This window comes from Canis lupus, chromosome 25 (genome assembly GCF_048164855.1).
Source record: "Canis lupus baileyi chromosome 25, mCanLup2.hap1, whole genome shotgun sequence".
In the NCBI taxonomy this organism is placed as follows: Eukaryota; Metazoa; Chordata; class Mammalia; order Carnivora; family Canidae; genus Canis; species Canis lupus.
In genome coordinates, this window is record NC_132862.1 from 11,430,846 (window position 1) to 11,447,613 (window position 16,768).

Consider the following 16,768-nt stretch of genomic DNA (forward strand, 5'->3'; position numbering starts at 1 on the left):
GGGTGCCCTTGCTCCTTGGACTGCAGTACACCCCTTTTGTGTCACTTAACCAACACTGCCTTATGCAGCTATTCTGGCAACTATCCAATCCAGTCTTTAAAAATAACATGGTGGGTTAGGTGTATTATTTCCTCCATTCTACAGATGGGGAATGTGGGCCTTAGAGAGGGTAAGCAACCTGCCCAGAGACACACAGCTGTAAAGAGGTAGAGCTGGGACATGTGCCCAGCTGGGTTCAGCTCCAACTCCAAACCCCGGGGTTTTATCTGTTGCAGTGTGCTACAGGCTCTTGTGCATCTATTGCATTATATTATCTGCCCAAGGACCTTCTGGAAACCTGTTGCTAGCCTTGTTTATAGATGATTAAGTCTATCTGGCTCCCAAGCCCTTGCTTTGTCAACTGTTCATCATTTCCTCATAATAGCCCTTGCTGGGAAGATGCCTCGGGTGTGGGTTTGAAGTAGCTCATCTCTAAGAACCTTCCCATTCTAGGATTCTGTGCAATGAAAGCCAGGTATATCCAGGAAATACTAGTACAGGGATAGAAATTATTCCAGCGACACAAAGGAACCTGCTCTAGATGGCTTTCAGTAGTGAGACTGCGTGACTACTTGGAACCGGCAGCTAATTATAAGGAACAAAACCAAAAATGTAGGTTTTATTTTATCAGGCTGTTAACAAGAAATTAAAATGGCTAGCTTGAATCTCTTTCTTTCCCCTTCTTGCAAAAGAGCTGAAATGCAGTGAAAGTGAAGGGCCCAAAGACAGACAACCAAAGAAAGAAATGAGTTCTTGGAAAATTCATAAAACTACATACTTTAACCAGGAAATTTAGGACTTTTATTGCCTTGCTAGAAAACTCGATGCTCACTGAAGTTGGCTTTAGAAATTCTTGAGCACCAAGTGGGAGATTCACTACTTGAAAGGGTCCCAAGTGAAGAAGAATATGTAGTTCTTTCATCAACTTGCCTCGAATATTCCCGAAAGCTGGATGGGACAGAGAGTCCGCAGCAAGTCAGGTGAAAAGTTCCTTCCGTGGTATGAATCTGTTTTTATTTAACTTGTATTAATGTCCCCTACTCTCCATTTTGTCTCTGTGTAACATAGTTTTGTCTGTGATTGATTACCAGGCCATTTCAAAGTTATGTACACTGTGATTTAATTAACTTTACCCTTAAGCAATGTATTTTGAGACATATTAATGAGGTGGGAGTCTTTTCAGAGTTTTCATAATTTATACTTTTTTTTTTGGCTTGGTATCAAGCTTTGAAATTCTACAAGGCGAAAGGCTGAATTCCTAGCCTACAGGACTCCGGGGAAGATCTCCCATATATTTTCAGGCCCGTTTGCTCATCAATGTTTAGAAAAGACTACTTTCTTACACCTAAATTCTTCTTTTCTCTACTGCTGATTAAGAATTTACTTGAGAAATATTTTCTGGCTGTAGATATTTTTTTTACCAAGTCATTCAAATTAGTTTCATGACAGTCCTTTAAAAAATCTTTCAATCTATTGAACTTTAATGTTTAAAGAACATAGCGAAACAAGATACAAATAACCATTTTAACATATGTGACTTTGAGAGATGATGTATGTCTCCTCCTTTCTGCTTGGTGCACACTTGCTATGAGAAACAGCGGAATGAATCCTGGCTTTGTGCATTTGGGTATCTGTGTCATCCATCCAGTGACATTTGACAAGTGTTTTTAAGGCTTCCTAACTGTGCTGGTTGCTGTCAGAATTCAATGTAGTAGCCCTAGGAATTTCTACCTATTTCTCCTCCAAAGCAAGACACAGGAAAAGCAGCTCATCCTCATCTTCTGTAACAGGAAGTCCGAAATAATGAGTAAAAATTTTAAATTATTTAAAATTTAAGTATGGAGATACGTATCAGAAGGAATAACTACAAAGGTTAAAAGTGGTTGACTCGGGGATCCCTGGGTGGCTCAACGGTTTGGCGCCTACCTTGGGCCCAGGGCATGATCCTGGAGTCCCGGGATCGAGTCCCACATTGGGCTCCTTGCATGAAGCCTGCTTCTCCCTCCGCCTATGTCTCTGCCTCTCTCTCTGTGTGTCTCATGAATAAATAAATAACATTTTTTTAAAAAGTGGTTGACTCTGTTGACCAAACCACTGTGAACCACTATGGTTTCTGTTGTAAGCCTTTTACCACCATTTTACTCTTAAAAACAATTGCATATATATTACTTTTTTAAAATTAAAAAAATGTTAATGCATAACTCATTTTACCAGATGGTTAGCCTTGTTCTTAGAGTTCTGAGGAGAGATCACATCTACTCCTTAGGCCTTCTGCAATCTCCCATCCTGCCAAGGGCCCACCATCTTACTTAGTAGAGTAACTCTGTCTTTACCTGGAGTTCAGCCCATGAATGTAGCATTGGGGAATGAGAGTGGGGAGATTTGGCCTCACCGGATTCCCAACCCAAATAATGAATGTTGCAGAAGGATTGCAGTTGGTGAAACATGACAGACTACAAACACTGCATAAGAATTAGCTACAAAGATAGAAAAGATTGTGGAGGAACATAGGATATCAACAGGATACCAAAAATATTACATCCACTAACCATTAGCAAAGAAGAAAAAAACTTGTAATGGAGAAATCTGGTACTCACCAATTTAACCAAGTGATTTCTCCTGAATTCAGTGATAGCGGGATATGTTCTTTGGTGTGAAGCAGTGAAATCTTTCCAAGACCGTGTAGTCTGGTCCAGCCAACAGGAAATAGAGGGGCTAGCAGAACATGAAGAAAGACAATCTAAGGAAACCATCAAATCCAGAACACGGGCCCTTCTATAAGGCAACTGTTCTAACTGTTCTAAAAGCCATCGTCATTTGAAAAAGAAAAAAAAAAAAAGGAGGCACTATTCTAGACTGAAAAATGATTACCTAGAATATACAGCCTTTAATGGATTCTGGCTTGGATGGGAAAACGCTGCTATTAAACCATTTTTAAAACAAATTTTAACATTTAGAACAGAGGCTTTGAAAACCCTAGTTTTGTAAGCTTACTTGCTTTGACAGTATAAAAAAATGAAAACAAGGGTCCCAGGAACCATACCTTGGTGAAATCTAGCAGCGTCACAGCCAGGTTCTCGGTGCTTCCCTCTCTAGAACTTTCCTCACACTCTGCCCATAGGGGCGTAGCTTCAAGATCTGCCACTTACTAGGTGGCTGATATTTCCTGAATACGCCGTCTTCCCCTCAGAGCTTCATCTTCTTGGTAGTGTGAAGTAACTGCACCAACCTCCTGAAGATGAGTCCAGCTGAGTTCTGGGGTGACCAGATGAGAAAGTGCTCTGTGGATGGGAAGTTTCAAGCCTTTCTCTTCCTGATTCCAGACTCCCTACACCCTATGACTGGAGAAGGATATGGATTCTCCGTTATTGACTAGTGCTGTTAAACATCTTAAACATGAACATGTCCATTGCTCTCCCTCCAGAGAAAGGTCAACCTCATATGGGAAGTGTGCGCATCTGATCCCTTCTCGCCTGACTGTGCTGACACACAGGCTCTTTGGCTGATGACAGGAATTTGACCAGCCTTTGTGACTGTTGCTGGGACTTTGTCCCTTCTCCCCAGTGAAGACAATTGTTCTTGCTCTACCTTAGTCAGTTCTACCCTCAGTAAGGAGAGAGAGGAGTTAGTACAATTCTTGTGTAGGCAACAACCAAACTAGATAATGAAAGACGAACACAATCCTCTTTTGACCTGAATGAATTAAAAAATTTCCTCTGTACCATATAAATTATACATTTAGCTGCCAACTTCTACTTTGTTCCGGGTTGTCCAGACCTTACTTCACCAACTCCATGACTTTTGTTATCTTCTACAAGAGTGCATCTTATGTTATTGGCTGTATCTGGATATTAATATATTTCTTGAAATTGTACTGAATCTTCGAATTTATTTTTTTTTGCTTATTTTATAAGTTTGTACCTCTTAGTCATCTTCACCTATTTTACTCATCCTCCCACTCCCTCCCCTCTGAGGACCATCAGTTCTCTGTATTTATGAGAGTGTTTCTGTTTTGTTTTGTTTTGGTTTAGATACCACTTATAAGTGAAATGTATGGTATATGTCTTTGACTTTTTTCACACAGCATATACCCTCTAGGTCCATCCATATTATCACAAATGATAATATTTCATTTATGGCTGAGTAATAGTCTATTGTATATATATACATATATATACAATATATATTGTATATATATACCACATCTTCTTTATCCATTCATCTATTGATGGACCCTTGGGTTGCTTCCATATCTTGACTTTTGTAAATAATGCTGCAATAAACATAGGGTGCATGTGTTTTCAAATTAAAGTTTTCATCGTCTTCGGGTAAATATTCAGGAGTGGAATTACTGTATCATATGGTATTTTCACTTTTCATTTTTTGAAGAACTTTCATACTGTTGCTGTAGTGGTTTCACCAATTTACACATGGTTTTCTTTTCTCCATATCCTTGCCAATACTTGTTATTTCTTATCTTTTTGATTCCAGCCATTCTGACAGGCATAGGGTGATATCTCATTTTGGTTTTGAATTGCATTTCTCTGATGATTAATGGTGTTGAACACCTTTTCATGTGTCCGTTAGCCATCTGTATTTTTTCTTTGGAAACAGGTCTTTTCAAGCCCTCCGCCCATTTTAATATCAGACTATTTGTCATTTTGGTGCTGAATTGTATGAATTCCTTATATATTTTGGATATTAACCTCCTATTAAATATATCATTTGCAGATATCTTCTTCCAGTCAGTAGGGTGCCTTTGCATTTTGTTGGTTTTCTTTGCCTGAGGAGATATATCCAGAAAAATTTTTGCTAAAGCCTACATCTAAGAAATTACCACCTATGTTTTCTTTTGGGAGTTTTATGGTTTCAGGTCTTACATTTAGGTTTTTAATCCATTTTGAGTTAGTTTTGTGTATGGTGTAAGAAAATGGTCCGGTTTCATTCGTTTGCATGTAGCTGGCCGGCTTCCCCACCATCATTGAAGTGACTGTCTTTTCTCCTGTGGTTTATTCTTGCCTCCTTTGTCATAGATCAACTGACCATCTGAGCATGGGTTTATTTCTGGATTCTCTATCCTGTTCCATTAACCTATGTGTCTGTTTTTGTGCCAGTACCTTACTGTTTTGATTACTGTAGCTTTGTCATATATCTTGAAATCCAGGATTGTGAAACCTCCAATTTTGTTCTTTTTCTCAAGATTCCTTTGGCTATTGTGGTTCCATACAAATTTTAGGATTATTCTTTCTAGTTCTGTGAAAAATACTATTGGTATTTTAATAGGGATTACATTAAATCTATAGATTGCTTGGGATATTTTGACAGTATTAATTCTTCCTGTCTATGAGCATGGAATATCTTTCCATTTCTTTGCTCTTATCAATTTGGATGGGTTTTATTTCTCTTTCTTGTCTGATTGCTGTGGGTAGGACTTCCAAAACTGTTGAATAAAAGTGATGAGAGTGGGCATCCTTTTCTTGTTCCGGATTTTTGAGTAAAAGCTTTTTAATTTTTCACCTTTGAGTATCTGTGTACTTGCCATGTATGGCCTTTATTATGTTGAGATATGTTCCCTCTACACTCCATTTGTTAAGAGACTTTGAACCATTTTATCTCTGAATGGGAGCTATAGAACGATTCTGGGCAAGCAGATAATACACTGTTTTTAAAAAACAAATCCCCAAACACCTCTTTCATTTCTTAAACAGGTATTTTGTGTATCTTGAAGGAAGTTTTCTAAATACAAACACAAAGTAAAGGGTCTTAAAGGGGCACGATAGGGGTGAAGGAAGATATTTCACGGCTACTAAGTTATGATAAATACCTCTCAGATCTAATATAAGTAATTAATGTTCATTTGAAGCTTACTAGCTAAGCATTTGCTTCTTGTGGTCAGTGTCCTGCGGTCAGTGTTGTATTGAGTGTTCCCAGAAACCTTAGTCTCATTCCCATTTTATAGATGAAGAAACTGAGTCTTAAAGAGAGAGCTAATGTTCCTCAGGCCTGGCTGACCAGGTGACTGAGTGGAGGAGCAACTCCAGACCCAAGCTCTCCACCATCATCCTGCCATCTTCCTGTCGGAGCTGCTTATTCTCCTCTTGGCTGAAAAAAAAAATGCTGTCATTTAGTTACCCTCCTAAAGTGAAGTGGGAGTTTGAGGAATCTTAGCACAAACTTGTACTGGCTTAGGCTATGTAACAAAAAAAAAGTACTGATGTAACTCTTAAAACATTTACATCTTATAATTTGTCAAACAAGCTCTTGAACACAACCAGGGAGGTTCGTGATACACACACAGGATAATCCTGATTAACTTGACTAGGTGGAATGATTTCATGTTGTATTCGTCATAGTTGATTTTCTTCTCATATCAGCTAGAACACCAACTGGAAGAGATATCAAATATTCTTCTCCAGGACATTGGATTGTAATTAAAGAGCTCTGCTCCACTGCTTCTTTAACTTTCTCTGAAGGCCAAAATCAAAACCAGAACTCTAGCATACTTGACATTTCTTTCAGTCTTGTGCATTAATAAAACTCTTTTTCTTGCTGCTTTGTAAGGAATACATTTAGGAAGGCACAAAGGGTTCTTATTTCCTTAAAAACTTAATGCATCAGGACATGACTTTTCAATATGAAAATGACTGATCTTTTAAACTTAACTAAGAACTTCTTAATTAATAACTGATTAAAAATAGTGATTCTTGAAATTTCTAGAAAAATGGAAATAGCTGATAGAAAGCTATGAAAAGAATTTAGAGAGGTGACTGCTCATACCACAACCACTGTCAGCTGTCCCATTAAGAAGGGTTGCTCACTATTTCCAGGGTAGGATGTGGGGTCTCCGTAATATAATGACACACTTAAAATTACTGATTGTATTGTTTTGTAAGTGTTTTAATCATTTTCTAATTTTATGATAAAGTTTGGATATTCAGTTGCTTGTAATTATAGATTATTTAGCATCCCTTCAGCTATCAAATATACATCATAGATTTTTCTCAGCTATTTCTCAAGTTATCTCAAGTGTATAGGCTCTAGTAAAATTTACGATTCATTTTAAGGCCATTAAAAAGGATTAATTCCCATGTGTTTTCTTGAAGTTGACATTGTATAGCCACCAGTGTCTTCCTTTTAAGAAATTGAAGGCATTCAAATGGCTAGATTCAGGACCTAATGTCTTTTAAGAAGAAAAAGTATATTTGTATGTAACACTAAACCAATTTACCAAATGTAATGTACCTATAGACAGGAAAACTGACTACCCATGTACCCCTGCATCTCTGATGAGAGATGTGAAGAAGAAGGAGTGGTACTCTCTCCTAAGGAGTCTAAAACATAATTGGGAAGACAAAAAAAAATATTTAACCATTAAAGTATCAGGGCACTAAACCAGTATTAACTGCAGTACGGAGCTGGCACCTTAATACTCCACACTCCAAGTGTGGTCTTCAAGCCGGAAGAAGTTCTCCTGCTTGGAGCTTATTAGGACTATAGAATCTCAGGCCCCACCCCTGAACTACTCTGTCAGAATCCGCATGTTAGCAAGATCCCCAGGTGAATACTCTGCATATTAAAGTTGGAGGAACCCTGACCTAGAATAAAGCAAGCAGAGGGGTTTAGACCCCACAGCACTGTCCAACAAAACTTTCTACAGTGATGGAAATAGCTTTTTTTTTTATTTCCAACATGATAGCCACTAGCTTATGTGGCATCTGAGCACTTGAAATGTAGGTAGTGCAGCTGATGCACTGAGTTTTTAATTCCAAATCTAAATTTAAGTAGCTGCATGGGGCTAGTGGCTACCATATTGGACAGTGCAGGAGAAGAGCATTGGATTAAGAATCAAAAGGTATCACAGTGTTTCAACACACACTATCTATATGGACCACCTTTTCATATGTAGATGATGGGTTGGATTAGATTATCTCAGTTTTTATTTTAGTAATGACTGTCACAGACTGTTTCTGTGGAAAGAACGCTTCTTTGAACAACCAGGTCTTGACATGCCATTTTTAGAATACATTGTGGGCCAAGTCATCAAGGCAGGAAGGAATGAAAGATGGATTTACTAACTAGTGGCTCCCCAAGGAGGAGAACATGGTTTGATAATCAGCCCATATGAAATATTAAGAAAATGTCTTGTTCCCGCTGTATCCCTAAGGCCTAGATCACTGTCTGGTACATTGTAGACACTCACTAAATACTTGCTGCATGAATGAATTTGATGCTTAAATGAATACTGGATAACCAAACAGAGCTGTTATTCAAGTCCATTAGATTTGGTCTGTATCACTGGGTTTTTGTTTTATTCTGTTTTCTTTTTTGTTCCTTGGTAAATTTGTTCAAGAATAGTACCCCCTCAGGCCCCAGCTAGAGCAAAACTGAAATAATTCAGTAGGCATATTTGTATTGAGTGAAGTGCTTTATTTACTTTTATTTTTTTTAAGATTTTATTTATTAATTCATCAGAGACACATAGAGAGAGGCAGAGACATAGGCAGAGGGAGAAGCAGGTTCCCCGTGGAGAGCCTGATGTGAGACTCCATCCCAGGAGCCTGGGATCACGCCCGGAGCCAGAAGCAGACGCTCAACCACTGAGCTACTCAGGTGCCCCAAGTGAGGTGTTTTAATTTAACAGCATCCTAAATAAGATCTTTGTGTTGAGATTTTGTAAATATAACTGACAAGAGGGGTGCCTGGCTGGCTCTGTCGTTGGAGCACACAACTCTTAATTTTGGGATTGTGAGTTTGAGCTCTGCATGCATTGGGCGTAGAGAGTACTTTAAAATAAAATCTTCAAAAAAAAAAAAAAAAAGAAAAGAAAAAGAACTGAGAAGAACCAAAACAACTCCATAGGTGAATACTTAAAATTTTACCAGTTGATTAAAGAGCATTGCTAATCATGTATATACTTAGAGTACCCCCATCCCCACTAAAAATGGATTAAGTTTTCCATGATTTGGGTATGAAGCTTAGAGTCTTCCTAGTAGACAGGGGAAGAGACGTACCTAGGTGCGTACCACCTGAGGAAGGGGTTTGAGAGGCGAAAGGGGAGGGGGGGGTGCGGTGGGCAAAAAACAGGAAGAGGTAGGAGACAATGACGAGCTCAGGGGCAGTTGAGGCACCCTGCGCATCAGATGGCCCCCAGGAGATAGTGGCGCCTTGGCCAGGTGTACAGAGTTCAGGAACTCAAGAGCCAGGGCCTTCTGCACATGCTTTTAGGGATTCAGGAGAGAGGGCACAAAGAACTCCCATTGCTGAGGACTGGACCCCACAGGAATGGAGGGAATCCAGAACCCCAGAGCTCTTGCTTTCATTCCTAGGCCCCAGAGCCTGAGCTTGGGAGGACGGTCAATGTCCAACCTCAGTAAGGAGATTGCTTGATGTAGAATCAACCTGGGGAAAATACAGTCACTGGTCAGGAGGAGACATTAGCCACAGGGAGCCCAGGCTGGTAGAGGCCAAGAAAGTTCCCAGAGCTGAGGTGATTTTGTAGCAGCTAGAGGCATTGTTAATGCTGGTCCTCTTTTGTGGTGTCCCCCCTTCCATTCTGTCCTCAGTTTCCTGCTTTGATTTCTTTCTTTAGCAACTTCCTTTCTGGCAGTAGGCCGGAATGCACTTGATTCCCTCGGGGCCAGTTCTGAGTCTTGCTGCTCCTGGTACAGCTCCTCGGGCTGAGTGTTCATCTTTCAGACCTCCTTATCTTTTGACCTCTGCGCAGCCAGGCCTTGCGTTATGCAGTTCAGTGGAAGATACTTAGTCTAGACCAGAGAACCAAGAGATTTCTTTTTAATCAAGTGCTGATTTTACTGCACTGGGTTCAGTGTGTAGGTAGATTATGATGCAGGCATGCTAACCTGTGCCTCCTGCCTTTGCCCTCTAAGTAGCTGATGAGCTCCCTGGGGGCGGGGGGGGGGGGTGGGTGGCGGAATGGGGCCATGTTTGTCATCCCTCCAGATGGCACACCTTGAGCAGCCGGTAAGGGGATGTTGATGGCTGGTGGTCTGCACCTGCACTTCCCACATTGTCAGCTGCCTCCCTCCCAGGAGGAGGAGGAGGAGGAGGAGGAACAGTTTCACTCCAACCACAGGAGTGCTCAGACAGTTTTTCCAAAGGCCATAGAATTTAGGATGTTCCTGACCTCCTATCTGCCATGTTTCCTAACACTGGCCTGCCTTTGACCCCAGTTTCTATCCAGTCTGCTCTGCCTCTGATCCATGACAGAAAATCCATGGAGAATTGAGAAAGAATTGGTGGGTTCATTCAGCTGAAGAGTTTAGGAGTAAATCTTGCTGCTGGCGTGTTGGAATCCCTGTGCTCAGGGATCCGTAAAGACTCCGTCTCTTCATCTCGAGGCCCATTTTCCTCGTGCGCTGGATTCGTGCTCAGGCAGCGTTGTCCAACATGGAGGCAGGTGTGCATACCAGCAGCTGTACCTGTCTGTCTTTCTCCGTAGTTCAGGAAAGTCCCAGACTGAGCTCATATGCCATCAGTCACACCAGCTACTGGCTAAGGGGGTGGAATGTTCCGGTTGCCTGGCTTTGAAGGGTCATGTGCTCTGTTCTAAAGCCAACAGGAGGCTTCGCCCATTAAAACCACCACAGAGTGAGAGTGGGGTGGGGGCATCTGTTCCCACAGAAAACCTTTTTTAGTAGGAAAAGGAAAGTGGATGTCAGGAAGACAAAACCCACAGATGTCTACCACAGTGTGCTGTACACATTTCTTTGGCCTTGTTCTGTGGTTTAGAGTCAGTGAATTTGGTCTTTCCCGTCCGTGAGGTAGGTTTATCCTCCTGGGACTATAAACCTCAGTTTCTTTGTTTTTGTTTTGTTTTGTTTTGTTTTTCCAGCATCCTCTTTCAAAACACTGCTCCTTTCCCCACAGCTCCGGTGGCAGCAGACATCAGGGTGTAAAATTTGGAAGGAGAGGCAGTCCAGCAAAGCCGGTAAGAGCTCTGACGAGTGTCAGTGGCTCCCAGCCCTGCCCTTTATAAGTCCTGTCACCCCCCAGACAAGTTACTAACCTCTCAGGCACTTAGTTACCTCAAAGGGCTGCTTGAGGAGCTGATCCATTATTATGTCTGAAGCTTTCAGCCTGGCTCTGACTTCTCGAAAATGCTTACTACACCTTCTCTGTCGCTACTGTTGTTAATAATCATAAAAAAAACCAGGGCCAGGCCAGGGTTGCTGGCCCCTCTGCGGGCACCCCACAGGCTGAGTGGCTCCAGCATTCCTCCCTCAGAGGGCTGGCCAACACCCGACTTCCTGAATTCGCACCCCCCCCCGCCACCCGCCACCCTGGGCCAGGAAGGTGTTTCTTCCGGCCTACCGCCTCCCCTCAGTCAGGTCTCACAGGCGGGTGTGTTCTCTTTTTTTAAACTGTTTTTCTTTTTAAGATTTTATTTATCTATTCATGAGAGACCTAGAGACAGAGAGGCAGAGACACAGGCAGAGGGAGAAGCAGGCTCCCTGATGCAGGACTCGATCCCAGGACCCGGGTTCACACCCTGAGCCAAAGGCAGGCGCCCAACCACTGAGCCACCCAGGCCATCCCTTAGCATCCCCCCTTTTTCAAAGTGGATTTTGTCTGTTATGTACCGTCTTTGCCAATTTTAGGTATTTTCTCCTTTTTAGGACAATTTAGGAATATAAGGAGGTGTAGGTCACATTGCCTATTTTTTATACAATCCCCCAAGTACTTTGAATGGAAACTTTATAAATAATGGCTATTTATAATTGTTGTCTAGACTTAACAAACGGTTATTTAACAGGCAACGAAATAATTTACTCACAGTTCTTATGCTATAATTACACACACCACACTTACGGGGCAAATGTTAGGGCCTGTGCTGAAAATATAAGTCTTGTTCATAGTGGCAAATTATTCTCTTTGGACAATGAAATTTGTATTCACTAGTCTGAAATAGCAGAACAAATTCACTCCTCAGGGATCGCATTCTTAGAGTGGAATGTCTAAAGTCATAAACTTGATCTAATCAATGCTGATGGAAGGGTATCAACAGAGTTATTTATTAGCTTCGAAATAATACAGTCAAACATTTTAAAAATACAGAAAAGAAAATAAGAGAACAACCATAATCCTGCTTCCCAGAAAACACTGTGAACATTTTGGTGTATATACTCTTTCATGCTTTTTTTCTCCTGTTCATGAATTTTTCAGGCATACAATTCAAATCGTACTGTACATATGTCATATGATGTTTTCAAATGTTAATATATTATTAATGACTTTCTAGGTCTAAACATTGTCTGTAGCTGCACAGTTCAATACTAAAATCACTAGAAACTTGGGCTGTTAAGCACTAGAATGGTGGCTAGTTAGAATTAAGATGTGCTAGAAGTGTACAACCACACCAGATTCCAAAGGCGGTACAGAAAGGAGGATATCTTAATTTATTAAAATTATTTTTCTAAAGATTTTATTTATTTATTCATGAGAGACACAGAGAGAGAGGCACAGACACAAGGCAGAGGGAGAAACAGAGCCTGGGATTACAACCTAAGCCAGAGGCAGATGCTCAACCACTGAGCCACCCAGGTGCCCCTAAAACTATTAACTTTTATATTGATTACACGTTGCAATATTGAGTTAGATAAAAATATGTTAATAAGTTAATCTCACTTTTTTTTTTACTTTTTTAATGTGTCTACTGGAAAATTTTAAGTTACAAATATTCACATGCTATTTCTGTTGGATAGCATAGGTTCTGTGGTGTCATTTTTAGCTGCATAAATTTATATTTCATGAATATAATTATTGAACCAATTCAGTTCCATTATGTTGAATCTTCAGGTTACTTCTTATTTTTCAGTATTAAAATTACTTTCTGAACGCCCTCTATACAAATCCTTTTACACATTTCTGATTATTACCTTAGGATTTACTGCTAGAAGTAGAATTACTGGGAGAGCAGAAATTTTTAGATGAGAGATAATGTTACAAATAAATGAAGAAATAAGTAATCTTTTTGCTTCTCATTATTTAGTTCTCATTTTCCTTATAGAGAAAGATATGATTTCTGGTCATTAGCAATTGCTTATGTTAACTGAATCAAAAACACCTATAACAACTATATTCAAATTAATTTAACTTAGTTATGATTAAGTTTTTGAAAAGTCTGCTCTAAATTTACCTGTTATATGTGAATTGCTAAGTATAAGGGCTGGAATTCAGCATTATACTCCCTCCTAAATTAAAACACATAGACTTGGGGCAGCCCGGGTGGCTCAGCAGTTTAGCGCCGCCTTCAGCCCAGGGCCCGATCCTGGAGACCCTGGATCGAGTCCCACATCAGGCTCCCTGCATGGAGCCTGCTTCCCTCTGCCTGTTTCTCTGCCCCTCTTTCTCTCTCTCTCTCTCTCTCTCTCTCGCTGTGTCTCATGAATAAATAAATAAAAATCTTAAAAAAAAAATAAAACACATAGACTTGAGGTTGTTGGTTGTAGACAAGGTACAGAGTCTGAAACCTTTCAGATTTGTCTCTATCATACTATGATGCAATGGCGATGAGCTTAAAAGACCATTTATCTGAGGCCCAACATATTTGATCTATTTTTGCATAAAGGCATAACCTAACACTATTTAACACTATTTTGCATTGCATATTAAAAGCAAAACCTTAGGATATTTAGCAATAGGGCATATATTTGATGAACAAAGTTGTACTTTTCTTGTAATATTGGATAAAATATACTGAAGTTTTTGCATAACATGGCCAGTAGAGCCTCTGTAAAACCTTCCCTCCTTCCTTCCTTAGGATTTTTGCATTTTGCATTTTTCTCAGGTGTCTCAGGGATTCTCAGGGAAAATGTCAGGAAACCTCAGGAGTTGCTGAACCCTCTTCCTCATCCCCTTGGTATTATTGAAGAAAATGCCAATTCAAGAAATAGAACTTATGTTTAACTTAATAATTTAGCGTTGTTGAAGATTTATTGAACTAAATAGTGACTTGAATATAATTTAGGGGGAATGATTCATGGCATTCTAAAGTATAAAAAGAAGTGTTTCTGGTTCTCTGTCAGTGTTTGATTTAAAATAATAAATTTCAGGGGCGCCTGGGTGGCTCAGTTGGTTAAGTATCTGGCTTTGACTCAGGTCAGGATCCCAAGGTCCTAGGATCGAGCCCCACATTGGACTCCCTGTACCTTGGGGAGCCTGCTTCTCCCTCTCCCTCTGCCCCCCTACTTGTGCTCTCTCTCACTCTCAAATAAATAAATAAAATCTTCTTTAAAATTAATAAATTACATTGTCCACCAATGGAAGAAGAAGAAAGAAAAATCCATAATGTAATCCCACTTGGCACATTCTTCCTTTTTCCTAACTTTGGGTCTAAAGAATTTGAAGAATCAACCTCCCCAACCTCTAAGCAGATATTCCAAGTTGGATTTTTCTCCTTATAAGTGAGAATAAAAGACTAATTTTCAATAGAAGAGTATTCAAAACCACACACACACACAAAGAACTGTTGCTTTTGATAATGTTATCTGAGAGCCTACCATCTATACATTTTGGATCATTAGTTGCTTTATCTTCCCTCTGGAATAGGTAATCATCCAAAAAAAAAATGTTTACAGAGCTCTTTTATTTCTAATATGCAGTAAACTTTTCCCACTTTGCCATCTGATTGAGAAAGTCTTTCTTTCCATTTATTAATTTTAAAATGTGTCTTCATTGAACACAATCTATACTCTTCATGTTCAGCCTTTCAGTGAATGTACGTGAAAGTACAGTATGTTGTAGCATGGGATAGTTTTCAATCTCAGATCAAATATAGTAGCAGCAGATCTGAGATGACCTGGCTTCTGTAAGAATCACACTTTATGTGATATTCAATGGTGACATTTTAAATAAACGAATAACATTTTATTTCAAGTAAACAAGTAGCAAAGCACAAAAGCTTCATCCTTACTCTTATTCTAGCTTGACTCTGGGTAAGCAGACACACAGCTGCCATTTTGCCTATTAGAAGCATGAAAAAAAATTTAAAAGGTCGTTCATTTAGGTTTCTTTTAACTTGTGTATATAATTAATAGCTTAGTTTAATTCGATATTAAACCTTTGCCATCTGCAGGATTATCGTGCCCTAGTGACATAAAAGTTCCATAGGAACATGTTTAATTGAGTAATTAAGACTACAGAAAATGCTTCCAGAGAAATATTTTGATTACAAATAAAATCAAAGTAAAATATCTAGTTTTGAAGGACTAGGTATTTTTCCTAATTTAAAAAAAAAAAACCCTGCCATTCATTTTAGTGTAATTTTGTAAATGTTTCCATGTGTAATGCCACAGAGCAAAAAGTCTAAAACTAACACATTCGTCCACTACAAAAAAAAAAAAAAAAAAAAAAAAGGAGCAGAGTAAGAGAGGCTATTTTCAAGATAGGCTTCTCTTCGTAGTGGGACTCTAGGGGCAGAGAATCATCTCTCAGCTTCTTCGTGGAGATTTATTTGAGATGTTACAAGACCTGTCTTCTAACCATGATGATGAAGAAACCGTGCAGTCCTTTTTAAAGCTTAAATAGCACAGCCCATCCACACGCTTACTGTATAGCTCACACATACATATTAGGTATGTGATTATTATTTCTTGATTTCATTCACACATTCGATAGATTTTTTTTAAAAAAGGACTTTTTTTTTCATAGCAGTTTGAGGATCACAGCAGAATTTAGAGAAAGGTACAAGCATTTCCCATACACTTCCTGCCCCCACACACCCACATGCACCACCACCACCCCCCAGCATCCCCTGCTAGGGTGGGGACATTTGTTACAGCTGATGAGCCTACAGTGACACTTTGTCATGCCCCAAAGTCCATAGTTTACATTAGGGTTCACTCTTGGTGTTGTACATTCTATGGGTTTAGACAAGTGTGTAATGACATGTATCCATCCGTTTGTATCATATGGAATTTTTTCACTGTCCTCAAAATCCTCTGTGCTCTGCCAGTTTGTCCCTCCCCACAAGCCCCTGGCAATCACTGATCTTACTTGCTGTCTCTGTACTTTTGCCTTTTCTGGAATGTCGTGTAGTTGGCATCATAGAGTATGTAGCCTTTCCAGATTGGCTCCTTTCACTTAGTAATAATCATTTTAGTTTCCTCCATGTCTTCTCATAGCTTCATAGCTCCTTTCTTTGAGCTCTGAATAATATTCCATTGCCTGGATGGACTACAATTAATTTATCCATTCATTTACTGAAGGACATCTTGGTTGCTTCCAAGTTTGGGCAGTTATGAATAAAGCTGCTATAAATATCCATGTGCAGGTTTTTATGTAGACATAAATTTTTAATCCCTTTGGGTAGATACCAAGAAACACTAGTGCTGGATCATATGGTAAGAATATGTTTAGTTTTGTAAGAAACCACCAAACTGTCTTCCAGAGTGTACCATTTTTCATTCCCATCAGCAATGAATGACAGCTCCTGCTCCACATTCTTACTAGCATTTGATGCTGTCAGTGTTCTGGATTTGGGCCATTCTAACAGGTGTGTCAAGGGATATTTTCTGAGCATGGACTATAGGATATCAAATGGAGTTTAGCTGTTGGGGTGCTTGGGTGGCTCATTAGGTCCACCCAAGCTTGATTTTGCCAAGTAGGTCTGCCCAACTCTTGATTTTGGCTCAGGTCATGATCTCAGAATCGCGGGATTGAGCCCCACATCAGGCTCCACACTCAGCCTGGAGTCTGCTTGAGAGTCTCT

The 16,768-nt window shown here is 39.8% G+C and overlaps 1 protein-coding gene and 1 long non-coding RNA gene across 5 annotated transcripts in view; one reads left to right on the top strand and one right to left on the bottom strand.

Moving 5' to 3' along the window:
• Window positions 1-16,768, top strand: part of PRICKLE1 (prickle planar cell polarity protein 1) — a 110,522-nt gene that overhangs the window by 38,878 nt on the left and 54,876 nt on the right. The window contains exon 2 of one of the 4 annotated variants that reach the window (XM_072798279.1): window positions 10,927-10,987. The exons of the other annotated variants lie outside the window; for them this stretch is intronic. The gene's annotated coding sequence lies outside the window, so the exon portion shown is untranslated. The remainder of the gene's footprint in view (window positions 1-10,926; window positions 10,988-16,768) is intronic. 4 annotated transcript variants of the gene reach the window in all.
• LOC140617256 (uncharacterized) overlaps window positions 1-16,768 on the bottom strand; it is a 37,883-nt gene that overhangs the window by 9,206 nt on the left and 11,909 nt on the right. The window contains exons 2-3 of the long non-coding RNA XR_012017484.1: window positions 3,083-3,380; window positions 2,637-2,754 (exon numbers count right to left, since the gene is read on the bottom strand). This is a non-coding gene — a long non-coding RNA (uncharacterized lncRNA). The remainder of the gene's footprint in view (window positions 1-2,636; window positions 2,755-3,082; window positions 3,381-16,768) is intronic.